This window comes from Cupressus sempervirens, chromosome 1 (genome assembly GCF_028749045.1).
Source record: "Cupressus sempervirens isolate cs-2001-9-10 chromosome 1, ASM2874904v1, whole genome shotgun sequence".
Taxonomy (NCBI): Eukaryota; Viridiplantae; Streptophyta; class Pinopsida; order Cupressales; family Cupressaceae; genus Cupressus; species Cupressus sempervirens.
Genome location: NC_143118.1, coordinates 623,019,832 through 623,037,996, shown reverse-complemented (window position 1 = coordinate 623,037,996; position 18,165 = coordinate 623,019,832).

Sequence of the window (18,165 nt, the reverse complement as noted above, 5' to 3'; positions counted from 1 at the left end):
ATAATGAAAATTGCATTGGGGTTATGGCTCTCTCGCTAGGCAATCAAACCAACCATGTATCTGAGGCTATGGGTGCTCTTCAAGTTATTAAATTGCCTAAACAAATAAACTATTTAAATTTATTGTTTGATGCTAACTCATTTAATATCATTAATTATTTGAAAGGTAATTATAAGGCTTATATGAAGTGAATAAGGTGGTGGATTATATTTTGAATATTATTGAGAGATATAAGAATTTGATAAATTGGTACAATTAATCAAAATGTAATAAGGATATTAAAGAGTATACTAATTTTGATAAGAGAAGAGAAGAGAAAAAATAAGAGTAAAAATAAAAGAGTGCAAAGGTGTTATCAATTGGCACTTAAGATGGAAGAGAAGAGTAAAAAGAAGCATGGGTAGAGTCATAGAGGCAGAGGTAAAGGTAGAGATTGTAAAGGACATAGAGGTGGTTTTATAAGGATAAATACAAACCAAAGGTCCTAGGGGGAATCTAAATTGGTAGAGTATAGTGGGAATTCTAGTAACATAGGTAGCTATAAAGGAAGGGGGTCTAGCATCAACAAAGGTAGGTTTCAAGGATTAGGAAGAGGATTTTATTTCTCCATAATGAAGTGTTTTAATTACAATCAGATTGAGGAGCCTTCCTTTAGATGTTATGAGAAGGCTTCTTAATCCCAAGGAGGAGATAAGAGAGTGAACTACATTAAAGAAGATGTTGCAAGTGTCAAGTCACCAGAAGTAAACTTAAATTCAAAGATTGGAGAGAGCCTCATAGTGAGAAGAGTATTGATGAAAAAAAAAAATGAAGCAGAAGCCAAGCCTAAGGAGATTCCTATTCAGGATAAATTGCAAGATTATGGGAAATGTAGGTGAATTTCTCATTGACTCAGGTTACAAAGATAATATAATTTTAGAGGAATTAGTTAGAAAATTAAAATTGCAGAGAACTCCCCATAGTAACCACTATAGAGTCACTTGGCTTAACAAAAAACAACATATCTTGGTTAATAAAAAAAATTTGGGAAGAGTTTACCATAGGAAGGTATAAAGATAAGGTACTTTGTGATGTATTACCCATGGATTTTTTCCACATAGTGTTACATACACCATGGCAATATGATAGGAGAGAAATACATGATGGATGGAAGAATAAGCATTTCAAAAGGATGGGTTACCTTCATGATCCAATCTATAGTGGATGGGGAAGAGACTAATTATATTGGTCCCAATGTCCTATTAGTTGGATAAAAGGTTCTTGAACACCCTAAAGAAAGGGAAAGGTATTGAGTTCTCCTTGGTAGTGAAGCCTAAAGAGGAGAAAATAGAGAAGATGATAGAAATCCCTACAAAAGTGCAAGACCTTCTAGATCAATTCAAGGAAATAATAAATCATGGAGCACTTGGTACCCTACCACCATAGAGAGTTATAAGCCATAAATGGACTTTATACCAAGGGCCTCTCTACCCAATAAAGGTGCAAATAAGATGACACCTCAAAAAAAAAAGTAGATAGCTAGGAAAGTACATGAACTACTTGATAGTGGTTTGATTAGGAAAAGTTTTAGCCCTTGTACAATCCCTACAATTTTGGTAACAAAGAAAGGAGGAACTTGGAGGTTGTGTTGGTCTTAGATAGTTTTGACATTTGAGTCTCAACACACTTAATCACTTTTTTGTATTGAAGTCGAGTACACTATGTATGTCGAGCCATAATGTGTGTTGAGCTAGCATTTCAATAGGAGTTGAGTGATATTCAGGTGCCGAGTCACAGTTGATGCTAAGAAAGATAGAGTGTAATATGTGCCAAGCAAGATAGAGTGTAGTTGGTGCTAAGCAATCTAGGACAATATGTGTCGAGCACCAGTAGTCCAGTATGAGCTGAGTAACACAGAATCAGCATATGAGTTTGTGCCCTCACAAACTCAAATGTAAACCATTTTTGGAGCTAACATAGAGAGATTTCAAAAAATAAAAAGGATAACGATGAGTCATTTACATTATGTATGTGATTTTCATTCAGCCAATTAGAAAAATGGAGGAGGCATGTAACAAGTAAGAAAAATGTAAGGAATAAGTGGGAATTTGAGATTCAATGTGGATCATAGATCCATACCTAACCCTAAGTCTTCACATTCTTTAAAAGGAGGTTGAATACTCCATTGCATATGTGGATGAGAATAGCATATGGGGAGATTATAGAAAAATTTTAGTGTGAAGAAGGTAAGACTTAGAGGAATAGAGCAGCAATTTCATATCCAATTGATCAAAACAGCATAGGGGACAAGGAACACAATCAGATATCAGATCTCAGTGGATCAAGGTTAGAAGGAGCAGAACAAGTGCCTAAAATTAGCAATTGAGGATTGTATGCAATCAGGTCAAAGATTCCTAGTACTTTCTTATCATTGTATTAGATGTCAAAATCCTATATTGATAGGTTAGCTTAACAGCTAGGTAGGAGAACCTTTTGGAGAAGCTAATTGAAAATCCTATGTTTTAGGTGGGTTTAACAGCCTATTTTAAATCCTTTAATAAGCTGACATTTCATGTAAAGTGTTTGTAAATCCTCTAACCAGGTCACTATTGACACAGTGTAAAGCCTTTAATAGGGAAAGCCTTTCACAGGGTAGACCATCATAAGTGGTTGAACATTTATTGTTGTAGTGATTTTTGTGGGTATCATCCCACCCTAGTTTTACCTTCTTATTCCTAGAGGGTTTTTGGGTTATCAAATCTGGTGTTATGGGTCATTGCATGTGTTTATTTTATGTTCATTTATATTTTTACATGCATGTAGTATACTATTCAATTATGTGATTTAAATTGTTGAAAAAAAAGGTTTAAAGTGTGGCACTTCTGAGTCACCCCATGCCCCTCCTTAGAAGTACTCTTCCCATTTTGAACAATCTAACAATTGGTATTAGAGATAATTATTCTCACAAGGAAAATCCTAATAGATTAGAGAAAAGGTCTGAAGATGGAAGTCTTCAAACTTGGGAAGATCATAGATAATTAGGTGATTGATGTACAACTAGCTCTACACAAAGTGGATGAAGCCAGAGAAGAGTTGAGAAAATCCCTAAAAAGAAGGAAGGAGATAGCCATAGCTGAAAATGACATACACTACAAGGAGATTGATACAATAAGTGTTTTCCAATGAAGATTCCAAGGAGTTTGATGCAGCAATATCATAACTGATGGAGAAAAATAGAGCACAAGTGGAAGAAATCAGATTATTCAAGCTTGAAGAAGAATCACAAGCCATAATGCTGTGTGAAGTGACTGAACAAAAGAAAAGAGCCATTGAAGACAAAGTCATGATAGAAGATGACAAAAGAAATCTCACCAATAGACTAGAGGAGAAGACAATTGAATTTGAAAAGATTTCAAACATGCAGCTAGACACTTTAAGCCAAATGATGAATGCTCATCATGAGCTAAACATGAAGGACATTGAAATTTTCACTCTGAAGTTGCAAAATGAACAATTTTAGAATGAATTGAAAAGAGAGAAAGAGATAATAGAAAGCTGCAACAAACCCAATGAGGCTATCAAGTATTTTGAGAAATTACTAAAATCACCAAGGGCCAATAATGACACTTCAGGACTTGGCTATACTAGCACTAAACAAGGAGAATCATCCAAGACTGCAGAGGAAAGGAATAACAAAGGTAAGAAAACTAAACCTACTTGTCATTTTTGTGATAAAAAGGGACATACCTCTGATGTGTGTAGGAGCAAGAATAGTCAGCAGCATGATAAGCCTACAAATACAAGCTTTTGTCACAAGTGCCAAAAGCAAGGACATCAAGCACATGAATGTAGAACCAAGACTAAGAAAATATCAAGATTTGAAGGTCACTACTACAACTACAAGAAATATGGACGTAGAGCATTTGAGTGTAGATCAAAGCCTATGTGGACATCCAATCAGCCTACAAGAGGAACCAATCATGCACATCACTATAATTGGGATTAAAACACCAAGTATAGCTATCATTATTGTTAGGAGTATGGATACATTCTTGAAAATTGCATAAGGACACATTTTAGAGGAAGTTACAATAGATGGTTGAGCCAAATCACATCTTTCAGTTGCTTGAAAACTAGTCATATCAACAGGAATTGCCCAACAAAGTCAAAGGCACCTAAGATAGAAGTCAACAAAGGAAAAGAGAAGGTTGATGTTGAACAAATAAGAGGGAAAATGAACAATACTTGGAAGAAGAAAGGTGAGTGCAGCACATCTAATGGAGGGATCACTTCACCCAAGAGGTCAAGTGATCACACTTCATCCAACTAAGCAAAAGAAAAGTGTATCGGACTAATATAAAAAGTCAAGTCATACATCAATTCCAAAGAATAAAGAAGTACTACAAAGAAGAAGTCTACATGAGAAAATATGTCAAGAAAAATTTTGAATAAGTTGTCGAGCTACTCTTAGATGTTGAGTGAAGCTCCACTGGATGTTGAGTTTCCAATAGCTGTTGAGCTGATAGTTGAAGCTGAGTGAAGTGGAAGTCTAGTGGAGGCTAAGTAAATTAAATATAATGGGATCTAAGTCATACTAAATCCTTCAAGTGCTAAGTTTACAGCTGTAAGAATGAAGCATTTAATGTTAGGTCTTTGACGAGTATAAGGTCAAATTTTGTTCATTTTCACACCATTCAAATTAAGAACAAAGATGAGAAGAGCGAAGAGGTGATCAAGCAGCTAACTTACAGTCATTTGCATTGATTTCAACAGAGATTCAACACAAACTCATCAATTCAAAGGTATTTATTAGGTGTTGAGATATGCAGAGTTATAGTTTTTAATACATTTTAAAGCCCTAGTTTGGTAAAATAGCCTCTAGCTCTAGAAACCCTAAGGCTAAGGAAGATCATGAGATTCAACTGGTTAGCAATGAAGTTAAACAGCCTGAATTCAAACCAATCCCTAAAGTTGCCAATAAAAATGACCCAGTTAGCACATTATCTATCATTTCACCCAAAGTTGTCATGGTTCAAGATGTAAGAAAGTGCTACAATTGTAAAATTGGTGCCATAGGTGATTTAGAAATCTTTGATGCATATGATAAGCTATGTGAAAATGGAATATTGAAGGATAAATTTCAAATTGTTGAAAAGAAGGGTATGACCAAAACCCTAGTTTTTCCTACGGTGTTCAAAACAAAATGGATTCGCATTGTTCTGAGTTGAATTCGTGATGGATATTTATGGCTAGAGATAGGACCTGTCAAAATTACTAAGAGGATAGTGCATAGGGTTACTGGTCTCCCAACCCTAGATCAACCAAAGACCTTGAGAAGTGACAGAAAGGAAGTAACTAAAAAGAATATTGGAGCAAAATGGAACAATAGGGGAATGACCATTGACACTATGACTGAACCTCTACTTGACTTTGCTATGAGGATAATTTCACATAAATTATATCAATCTAGCAGACTGAATAGCAAATCAATGAGAACCTAGGAGCTATAAGAAGATCAAAAGGTGCTCAATGCAAATTTGGCTCAGTTCTCATATTCTTTTATGTGATGGAAGAATTCCCTTCAATTGGGAAGGTGAACTACAATTATAACTAGTCAGCAATCACCCAAATTAATGAATTCATTGATCAAATGGGAGATAATTTTGAGGCACAAATGACAAGCTATTTTGAAGACTTTAAGAGGTCTATGAAGCAAAGGATGGGGATACCAGTCTCATTAGTTGAGAAACATGTCAATGACATATGTTTCTTGGTTGATTTTGATTTCACCTACATTCCAATAGTAATACCAAAGGTAAGATGGCTAAGGCCATTAGGATATGAACTAGATGTTGATGAAGCCTCAGCAACAATCACAGCATTGCTAACAGAAGAAATTGATAAGGCATCTCCTTACTTTGGGACTTATGATTTTGTTAAGTCCAAAGTAGAGACTGAATTGAAAATTGCTTCAGTCATCAAAAAGAAAGATAAAATGGTGAGAAATATAAAGAAGACATTTGGGGCAAATATTGAAGGTGAAGTAGGTGAAGACGAAGTAGAAGAAGTGGAAGAAGATAGTGAAGAAGAAGGTGAGCAAGGGCAAGAGCTAGAAGAGCTTACACAAGGCCAAGGAAAAGACAAAGAGGAAGGTTTCGAGGGAGAAGAAGTTGAGGAAGCACCTATACCTACCGAGCAAAAGAAGAGAATAGCAAAAACATAGCCTACAGCTTAGCCAAAGTCCAAGAAGGTAACAAAACTAGTACAAACCAAGCCAGCAGTGACAAGGGCCACAACAAGAGCATCAACTCAAAAGGCCAAAGAGGCAGTAAAGGAAAAGAAGAAAGCTGTTGCATAGCTAGCTAAAGAACCCAAGAAAAGAAGAAGATATGTGGCTCAACCAAATACAGATGATGAAAGGATAGAATCTGAGGACATAAGCCAATTTAAAGTGGTAATCCATCCTCTAAAATCTACAATTGATAAGCTTTTTAATAAGATTAAAATTGTATATTTGAATGATTTAAAAAGTCTTTAAATTTCAATACACTTAGTAGGGAAGAGCAAAATAAAATAGAGGAATTTGTGTATGCCATGATGGCAAAATTCAAAAACACACCTCTAGAGCTTGACAATACCATGCCAAAGGAACTATATGAGATAGTGGAAAATAAGTGGCATTATTGTTTAAAGATGGAAAGGAAGATTAGAGAGTCTACCCTAGCTCAAGTGAAGCCTGACATGACAAAGGCTCAAATAACCAAGGTAAATAAGAAACATAGTGGGAAATTTGCATCCAAATATAGAGCCTTTTGCATTCTTCAAAACAAAGTTGATGATGTTGTAACTAAATCTACACAAATATGGAAAACAATATACAAGATTACTGATAATAAAGCCAAAAAGAAGGCAGAAGAGCAGAAAGGAGAGGAAAAAGAAAAGGAAAAAGAGATGAAGAAAATAAAGAGGAGGAAAATAAAAGTGAGGAAGAGAATAAGGAGAAACTAAAGGAATCAACTAAGGGAGAGGAAACTATGGCAGAAACTAACTAGTAGCAGCAAGGAGAACAAAGTGTACAAGACACATATTGCTACCTCCTAGCCCTCCTCACACAACCACTACACCTATAGAGATTGTAATCATAAAGGATGTTATTGACAAGACAGCTTAGAACATCAATCCACTTACTGCAAGGGATCTCTCAAAGATCCTTCACCAATCTACTTTATAGGCACAATTGTGTACAAGCCCTATATTGGTGAGTGTAGATGAACTACAAAGAGCAGTAGTAGCACCACAAAGAGAAAAGGTGAAGCCAAAGGAATAACCTTTTACATACACTACTAGTAGAACTAAAGTTTTGATGCTGCCACCACCACCTACACCAAGTGCAACAAGTGACAATGTTCATATGCCAAGTGCAGAGAAGAGGAAATTAGATGAAAAAGAAGATGCAACAAAAGAAAAGGAGCAGGCCACCATTCAAACATTGATAGAACTAGCAAAGACTGGCACTCCTGCTAAGACCATTCAAAAGTTGAGCACTGATGCTATCCCCTTCCAATTTTCAACCCCAAGCTCGAGTTCAACAGGAGTGGCTAGGGTACTTCACTATGGAGACCCTGAATTAGATGAAGAGATTGTGATACCCTCCTATGATTCCAAAACTATCACAATAGCACAAATGACAGAAATGAAAAATGCATTAGATAGAAGAGGATGAGGTAGGAAATATTAAGGAAAGAGTTTAAACATAAGCAAGCACTCCATGACATCAAGGACATCTTCATGGATGCCTTTAGCTTGCAGTCACTAGATGAAGGAAAGCCAATAATTGAGCAACTATCTGACATAGTTGACCAGGTGACAAATGAGGACTAGGACACCAATCCTAAACTCATGGAATGGTTAGAAAGAAAGTTTCAAGGAAATTTTAATGAAAAGATATCAAGTAGCATTGCCCTTGAATAGGTAGAGTTGGCCAAGACAATAATTAAATCTAAAATTGTTCTTGAAAACATTTCTTCATTGTATAGGAAGTTGTGTCATTTTTCCAATTTCACACAAGAAACTAATCAAAGAATAATGAGCTTGGAAATAAACTTGAAAATCTCTAGCATGCAATTACCTAGAGATCTAGCTCAGAGTGAGAACCATTTTGCACAATTGCTTCACACACAAAGGGAGTTAGTTGTACTAACAATAGACAAGGCAAATATTAAGGCAAAATTAATGCAGATCCAGTCCTCCATAACCCCTCATTTAGAAGTCTATGCTAAGATAGTTTTAAAGAAAGATCCAAATCTTTCTACTCTTGATGGACTTGTACACCTTGCTATAGAGACTAGCATCCAGCACAAGTCACTTGACATAGCTTTGGAGAATTGGGATGCAACTCTAAAAACAATAATGGAGGTATACAAATTTTTTTGGCTAAATATGGTATTACTCCTTAGCACCCTTTGACATTAGTGTCAAAAAGGGGGAGAATTAATAAAAGGAGAGATATATATGTTTAAGGAAGATATAGTATTTTGATGAAGATATAAGATAGGGGGAGAATGTTATAAATTTTGTTTACAATCTTTCATTCTGATACAGTCAAAAGGGGGAGATACAAAATTGTGGTAATCATATGAAAAATAGTTCTTATGCAAATGTAGAAATTCCATAAGCAGATATAGAGGCACAGGTACAAAATGCAGGAACAGGGCAGAAGACAAATAGCATTAGGCACATTCAGCACAGAATTTTGGTTACAAGAATGACAAGGCACAAATCAACTCATGGGAGTTAAGGTATTTTGAACAAATTTTGAGCACATCTTTCAATTTTTTGGATAAGGAACTCATAAGGACAGAATAGAAATTATTAGTTAAGTGTTTTTGACACTCATGTCAAAGGGGGAGATTTTTGGTCTTAGATAGTTTTGACATTTGAGTGTCAACACACTTAATCACTTTTTTGTATTGAAGCCTAGTACACTATGTATGTTGAGCCACAATGTGTGTCGAGCTAGCATTTCAATAGGAGCTAAGTGATATACAGGTGCCGAGTCATAGTTGATATTGAGCAAGACAGAGCATAATATGTGCCAAACAAGATAGAGTGTAGTTGGTGCCAAGCAATCCAAGATAGTATGTGCCAAGCACCAGTAGTCCAATATGTGTCGAGTAACACAGAATCAACATATGATTTTATGCCCTCACAAACTCAAATGTAAACCATTTTTGGAGCCGACATACAGAGATTTCAAAAAAGAAAAAGGATAAGGATGAGTCATTGACATTCCCTATGTGATCTGCATGCAGCCAATTAGAAAAATGAAGGAGGCATGCAACCAATAAGAAAAATGTATGGAATAAGTGGGAATTTGAGATTCGATGTGGATCACAGATCCATACCTAACCCTAAGTCTTCATATTCTTTAAAAGGAGGTTGAATACTCCATTGCATATGTGGATGAGAACAGCATATGGGGAGATTATAGCAAAATTTTAGTGTGAAGAAGGTAAGACTTAGAGGAATAGAGCAGAAATTTCATATCTAGTTGATCAGAATAGCATAGGGGACAAGGAACATGATCAGATATCAGATCTTAGAAGATCAAGGTCCAAAGGAGCAGAACAAGTGCCTAAAATTAGCAATTGAGGATTGTATGCAATCAGATCAAAGATTCTTAATACTTTCTTGTCATTATATTAGATGATGAAATCCTATATTGATAGGTTAGCTTAACAGCTAGGTAGGAGAACCTTTTAGAGAAGCTAATTGAAAATCCTATGTTTTAGGTGGGTTTAACAGCCTATTTTAAATCCTTTAATAAGGTGACACTTCATGTAAAGTGTTTATAAATCCTCTAACTAGGTCACTATTGACACAGTGTAAAGCCTTTAATAGGGCAGACCATCAGAAGTGGTTGAATATTTATTGTTGCAATGATTTTTGTGGGTTTCATCCCCACCCCATTTTTACCTTCTTATTCCTGGAGGGTTTTTGGGTTATCAAAGTTGGTGTTATGTGTCATTGCATGTGTTTATTTTATGTTCATTTATATGTTTACATGCATGCAATTTACTATTTAGTTATGTGATTTAAATTGTTAAAAAAAAGGGTTAAAAGTGTGGTACTTCTGATTCATCACCCCCCCCCCCCCTTTCAGAAGTACTCTTCCCATTTTGAACAATCCAACAGGTTGTGTTGACTCAATTGAAGTCAATAGGATTAAAATTAGATACATATTTCCAATTCCAAGAAATGAAGTCTTGATCGATTATTTAGGGGGATTAAATTATTTTACCAAAATTAACCTTAAAAGTGGGTACTACCAAATATGAATCAAGGAAGGAGATGAGTCAAAAGAAACCTTTAAGACTATTGAGGGGTTATATGAGTGGTTTGTTATGCCATTTGGCCTAACCATTGTTTGAGTACCTTTATGAGGCTAACAAATGATATCTCAAAGGACTTCATAGGTAAGTTTGTTGTTATCTACTTGGGTGGCATATTAGTTTTCAATCAAACAAAGGAAGAGCAACTTAAACACTTAGAACCTATTTTGAAGAAGTTTTATGATGAAAGACTAACCATTGATTTGGACAAGTGTGAATTCATGAAAAATGAATTGGTATACCTTGGTTTTTTAATCTTATGAGGTGATTTAAAAATGGATCCTTCAAAAGTTGAAGCAATCCTAAAGTGACCCACTCCTTAAACAACTAGTGAGGTAAGGATCTTCTACTTGGTTCAATTTTGTAGGAAATTCATAAGGAACTTCACTAAAATATGCTAACCTATCCTAGACACCATAAAAGGAGACATGAAAAACTAAATTTTAGTGGACAAAGAAGGATAAAAAAGGGTTTGAGACCTTAAAGAAGAAAGTGACTACTCAACCAGTGTTAGTGCTACCTATTTTTGAAAAGTGATTTATAGTTGAATGTGATGCAAGTAAAATTGTAGAGGGCGCAATATTAAGTTAGGAAGGCAGACCTGTGGGCTTTTCAATGAGAAGCTCAATGAATATAAGAGAAGATATACATCTAATGGTTTGGAGCTATATGACTTGGTTTAGATCCTGAGAAAATGGAGACATTATATCCTACCCAAAGAGTTTGTCTTTTATAATGATAACCAAGACTAAGTTTCTTGAATTCCCAAGATAAGTTCATCCACAGACACATGAAGTGGGTAGAGTACACCCAGGTCTATACTTTCATTAACAAGCATAAAAGGGGTCAAACCAATAGGGTGGTTGATACATTCACCAGGAGACTATTAATTGTTCATGAAATTCAACTGAGAAGTATAGGTATTGATAGCTTCAAAGAGTCATATCAAGAGGATGACAAAAAATTAGTAACCTACAAGATATGTGATAACTTTGAGAGCCATTTCCATGGTGATTATGAAAATTATACTTTATAAGATGGACTCATGTTTAGAGGAGGATATTGTGATGTAAAGCTTTATCAAAATCGATGGTTAATTTCTCTCTCTCTTTATTTAGTACAATATCCCCCTAGATTACTACTATGGGGGTTTGGGGGCAGTGCCCCCAAGATAAGGTCAAAGGGAAATGCCCCTTGTAGGGTCCTAGGGCAAAGCCCCCAAGATGGGGTAAAGGGATAGTGCCCCTTGCAGGGTCCTAGGAAAAATCCCCAAGTGTGATCCATGTCACAATATAGGGTGGGCTCAAGGAGCAACACCCCTGTGGGGGTTTTTGGGGTTAGCACCCACGAAGGCTCAAATAACTTTATGATTGTAAAAAGCATCAGTTCCTATTTTTCTAGTGGACAACTTATTCTAGCCCTAATTTTGTAAGAGACAAAAAGCTTGTATAAAATGGTTAGGGTTAGGGATTTCATAATGTATGGTGTGATTGTAGCTTCTTTTGGTGGTATTGAGTTGTAAGGGATTTTGGATTGTAATTACTGGATAATAATAATATTAGACTTTCTATTGGTGCATGTAGCAGGGATTGGGTGAATCATGTTAAATCTTCTTGTCTTCTCTTCTCTTCTATGTGATTTATTATTTTTTGATATTGGTTATATTTACATTTTATTGTTATTTATGTTTTTGGTTAATCCTAATAGTGGACATGTGTGTATCCCTAGGAATTCCATGAGGGGAAACTTAATCTAAGAGAAGCATAATAGAAGTTTAGGAGAATATTTTGGGTTAAACAAAATATTAGAGCTAGTCTAAAGATTCTATTATTGGCCTAAGATGAAAAGGACATTAGAAATTATGGAGAAGGTTACATTTGTTTCAAAAAGTATAAAGTGACATCCTAAAATTCATGTCTTTGTCATTCTTTTCCCATCCCTAATAGGCCATGGGAATGTATGAGTATGGATTTTATTGTTGGGTTGCCTAGAATAAAGAATGGATTTGATAATATCTACATTGTAAGCTACAAGTTTAGTAAGATGGCCCATTTCATCCCCTATAAGGTAACTCATGATGTTTTTTAGTTTGTAAATATATTCTTTAAGGAATTCATTTCAATCCATGGTTTTCCAATAAGTATTGTGTCTAATAGATGTTGTAAATTTATTGGGCATTTTTTGGAAGACATTATGGAAAATACTAATTAGTAATCTATCATTTGGATATGTATACCATCCCTAAATACATGGGCATAAAAAATTTGTCAATAGGATCTTAGTAAATCTCTTAAGGCACTTAACTAAGGAATATGGTCAAACATGAGATAAAGTAATCCACCAAACAAAATTTTATTACAATGATATAGCGACCATAACCATAGGTAAAAGTTTATTTGAAGTTGTCTATGGGATACACCCTAGAGGAGTGATGGATCTTATATATTTAATAGTATTGGAGAAAAGAAGTGGCTATGTAGAGGATTTTTCCCATTCAATGAAAGAGGTTCATGAGAAAGTGAAACAAATTTTGATAGAGAATACCCAAAAGATCAAAGATAAGTCATATATGAAGAAGAGGGATATTCAGTATTAGGTGGGTGATTTGAAAATGGTTCATCTCAATAAGCCAAGGTTATCTAAGGTGGTCCCCAAAAAACTAAAAAATGAGAAGAATTGACCCATGCAAAATCCTACAAAATATGGACATAATGCTTACAAGGTTGACCTACTAAAAGATATAGATTTATCTTTTACTTTTGATGTAGAAGACTTAATTACTTATAAGGAACCCTACCAAGAATATGGTAAAGAATCTTCTTCTATTGCAAACATTTTTTTTGAATTGCAATCATTATCTACTTAGCCCAAGCCACAAGCAAAGAAAGTATTAGGGTATATAGTTACTAAGAAGACAAGATACAAGGAGAATTTGATTAAGTGGAAAGTTATATTTGATGTTTAAGCTATATGGATCCCTAAGACTAATTTCAAGAAGCTTTGCATAGATCCTACACTCATGTCACCTCATATAACTTGAGCTCTTTTGACTGTGAGAGAATAGTGCAGGAGCACCTAAGGGTTTGAGTGAAAAAAACCCTCAAATATTGGTTTAAAAAGCCTTGTATAGGTAAATGGGAGAATAATTGTGGTTTTTTAATCTATTAGATTTCTTGAGAGAGGTTTGATGAGTCTTAAGTCAAATTGTGTCAAGATATCCAAAGGTTGCCTACTTTGGCTAAAGTTGTCAAATATGCCAAAATTGGGTATTTTATGCAAAATGATGAAATAATGAGTAGGTTTTCATGTTTCAATGTTTGACATGTTTAGGTAGTCTTTCTATGTCATTATGCATCATTAGGTTGAGTATATGGAATGGAAGAACAAAATTTGCATATGTTGTCAAACATTGCAATGGCAACTTTTACAACTTTGCAATGTTGCATCAACTAGTATTTGCAAGATTGTGCACCTTGTACCAAAAAAACATATGGGAAAACATAGGTGGTTGGATCATGTTTTGGATACATATTTAAAACATCCTCAATAATTTTAAAGAGGTTGGATACTATTTTGATACATTTTGTAATAGTGAGTAACTAACATCTTGTTGACAGTTTGTGCCCATGCTCTGCAACATGGGAAACTCATAGTTTTTGGATTGGAAATGGATTTATCTATTTGTACATAGTTAATGTAGGTTATTTCCTTCCTTGGTGTAATTTTTTGTACATATTTTTGAATTTTTTCTTGACTTAATAAAGTTTAAGCTAAGGACTGTAACTCACAGACAGTATTAGTGTTTGAGTTGGAAAAATGTGTCTAACTTGAAATTCCACCATGGGATTGTTACAGACATTGGAGGTCTTCAAGTAAAGACTATATACACTCTTTTTCAATTTTAGTGTTTCTAAATTGTTTAGGTCCTGGTTTTTTCCACCAAGCCCTAAGCAAGTTGGTTGGTTTCCCAACTACGAACTTAAAGTGAGTAAACATATTTTCTTGTAGGAGTGGACTAGGAAATGAAATTCAAGGAATTATTAATGTGTAATGGGACTTGGATAATCCTTGGAAGAAGTTCCAAACTTAATTTAATCCATTTAAAGGGAGTGTGAGTAGTGAAATTGATTCCTAGTTGATTAAGCTTACAAATACTCAAGTTAGGGTTTGGAATTGTGCTAAAGGTTAGAGAGCCAAGACCTAAAAAATAATTTAGGCCTTCCAAATGGGTATTCTTAATGACCATTTTTTCATAGGGTCAAGCTAAAAGTTTTAAAGTTAGAGCCCAAAAACTCAAAATAGAGGCCTAATTGAGACCTATAAGCCTAGTAGGCCTAAAACTGCCTAAGCATGGAATCGATAAGAAAATATTTAGGAGATCCATCAAATTGGGTTAGAACTAGTATGTTTTGATGAGTCTTGAAGTACTTTACTCCTGCAAGATAGTCTTGTAAGAATTTGAGGGTCGTTGAACAAGCTTGTATAGATAAGCTTGGAGATGAGTTTGAAAGTAGAATTGAATTGATTGGGGACTCTAGTAAAGAATACCATCAAAACTATGTTACTCCTATAAGATTTAAAGTGTTTTCATTAGTGAAACCATTATGGTTGATGAATGTTGGAGAGATTGGTTGGTGAATATAGTTACTAAGCCACAACATAGTTATCAAGCTAGAGTATAGTTACCAAGTACAAGAAGACCAAAGTATGGGCATGGAATAGAATGGTTAATGGGTAAGCTTTTACCAAGTGATATAGGTACCAAGAAGATACATATTAACCAAGTGAAGGCTTAACTAAGCATGCCAAAGTATGGTGATTGACCTACGTTATTACCAAAGGACAACATTATAAATGAGAAATTGAATAAGCATTACCAAGCTACATAGGATGGACATAAATGTTTGTGAATTCATAGAAATCAATGTATTTATATTCTACCGAGCAGGTAAATAAGTTTCCAAGATCGAGAAGAAGATTTGAAAATATTTATTGGGAAGAGAGATTTGATTATTGATGATCTCAGTGTCGAATATAAACCAACACAATAAAGGAAGGTAAGTGAGATTATAAGGATAAATTTAGATTATAGATCTTGACAGATGCAAAATCTGATAGTTTCTAAAACCCTAACTAGGTTATACATTGAAGAGGCAAAAAAATTCTATATGAGGAAATATCTAGAATAAATCAAGAGTTGTTGTTGAGATGTTGAGAGGGCTATGGAATGAAAAAGTAAAGAATCTATGCAAAGAAGAGTTATCGATCAATAGAAAAGGATGATTTGGTGATATCAATCATGAGATGTGATATAATAACACTGACCATAAATGAGATTTGAATTAACAAGTTTCTTTTCAATCAAGTCACTACTATTACTTTTTGTAGTGTAGGAAATGTTAATCAAGGGGATAAAGCCTAAGTTCATCACATAACCTATACACATATGTATATTTACTTGTGAGTGTGTGATATAGATAGGGGTAGATAAGGAATACAAATCTTTCAATCCCAATTCTAAAGGGCTAGGTCTAGTGAGATTAATGCTAACCAAGCAAACAAGGAGCACTAATGCAAACTATGTCTAGAAGAATGGGGGAAAGATAAATAAATTCTTAAAGAATCATATTGTGTGAGTGTATGCTAAATATATACATGCTAAAGTGGCAAAGAAAGGAACAAGAACTCACCTTTGAAATATTCTTTATGTTGGTTGTAGTGATCAAAATGAGATGAAACTTTTAGATCTGAGCCTAAAACTACGTGATAGTCAAAACTTAAAAAATCTTTTAGTGATCTTTCAAGGGTAAACTAGTCCATTAGGGGAAAATTGGTGCATCAAGAGTGTAATGCGACCCTAATTGACAATGTTTGATGTTGATTATATTTTTCCAATTTTGAAGAAAGCCAAAAAGGATACTCTAATCTACAACCTATAATTAAAAGGGGTTTTTGTTATTGATGGGGGGTTTGCCTTGGTAAAACCCAAGTTTATGAATTAACCTTGAATTGAAATTATTGAAATATCACAAAAGTAAAGCAAATGTATGAAGTCATCTTACAAAGATGGATCTCTTGAGTCAAATGCAATGTGTTTGACTTCACTAATAGATTTGGAACAAGAAGTTGAAGATGAATGGATGTAGAAGATGTACCAAAGGATCTTGAATAGATTAAATAAGATCTTAAAGTGAAATTCCTTCTAATTTCTTGAGTGCTTGAGTCCTTGATCTTCAATGGAAGTATGCTTGAATGAATGCTTGAAGACTTGAAATTTGAACATGAACACTTGAAAAATAGAGCTTGTGGGTGTGATTGCTTGATATGATTTGATTGTGTATGGATGTGATATGAAAAAATGGAATCGACTATCATAGGAGATTGTACCCAATTATCTAAAACATGAGACCCAAAGAAAAAGGGCCAAAATAGGGCCCTATCAAGAGCATGGTTCACCCCTGATTGGCCTACCAAAGGTGTAGTGCACCCCTAGCACATTAGGGGTGCAATGCACCCCTGATTTCTAGGTGCACAAACCTTGGGGACAATCTGGGGACCCCAAATAAGGTCTCAAAATCTAGAATTCATGCCCAAATTATGAGGAAACCATATTTTAGTGCCAAGAGAGGACTAGTAGAAAGTTGGATGGAAAGGAAGGACCTAGGGGAAAATAGATCCTACCTCAAGCTTATCTCCATAAAAATAGAATCTTTAAAGAGGATCCATTAGATTTTACCCCAATTCCACCTACGGGGGTGGGGGGAGAGAGAGAGAGAGAGAGAGAGAGAGAGAGAGAGAGAGAGAGAGAGAGAGAGAGAGAGAGAGAGAGAGAGAGAGAGAGAGAGAGAGAGAGAACATGATGATATCACATTAAATAGGTGCTAAATCTTCATTAAATTGGAGTGCTTCCAATTTAAGATGGTACTCTTTATTACCATTATATCAAGTGGACTTGATAGTTCTTTATTGTAAATCTCCTAAAAGAGTGCACACTTGAAGAGTGTTGGAAAATATTTGTAAAAGGTAGACTCTAACAATTCTACTTTTATTACTCTTAAAGGAGTAAGTCACCATAAGTGACATAATTATATGCCCTAACAAGGAAACCTTTATGCAATAGTAATGAAGGATTTGTGGGTGTCATCCCTACTACTGTTTTTCCTCTAACCAAGGGATTCTGCATTACGAAATAATTGTGTCATATGTGTTGATTTGATGATGTGGTAATGTGCTTATGATGAAGTAGATAACATATGTTTAGTTTCATTTCAGTTTATGAGATTATGGGTATGCATGCAAATGTTAATCAATTTTAAGAATGGCAAAAAATTGTTAAAGGTTAAAAGTTTCATAAGGTATTGATTCATCCTTGCCCCCCCCACCCCTCTTAGCACCTTGCCTTTCCCTAAATTCCAACAATTGGTATAAAATCTATTTCTCTTATTAAGGAGTTCTACAACTCAAGAGTAAGGATCTAAAAGATGGAAAGGTATAGGCTTGATAAGATAACTAAGAAACAGAAGTTGGAACTAAGTATTGCCCTTGGTCAGATCAGTAAAATGAGATAAAAGAAGAAGAAACCATTGAACATTAGAAAGGAATTATCACATCAAATGAATAACACAACATATTGGGAAGAAGTGATTAAGGAAGTACCTAAAAATAATATGTCTCATGAATATAAAGTTGTTATATCATATTTGATGGAAAAGAACCAAACCCTAACTGAGCAAATGAAATCTTTGAAGAGAGAACAAGAAGCACAACCAAAAAGGATGTCTGAAATCTTGGAACA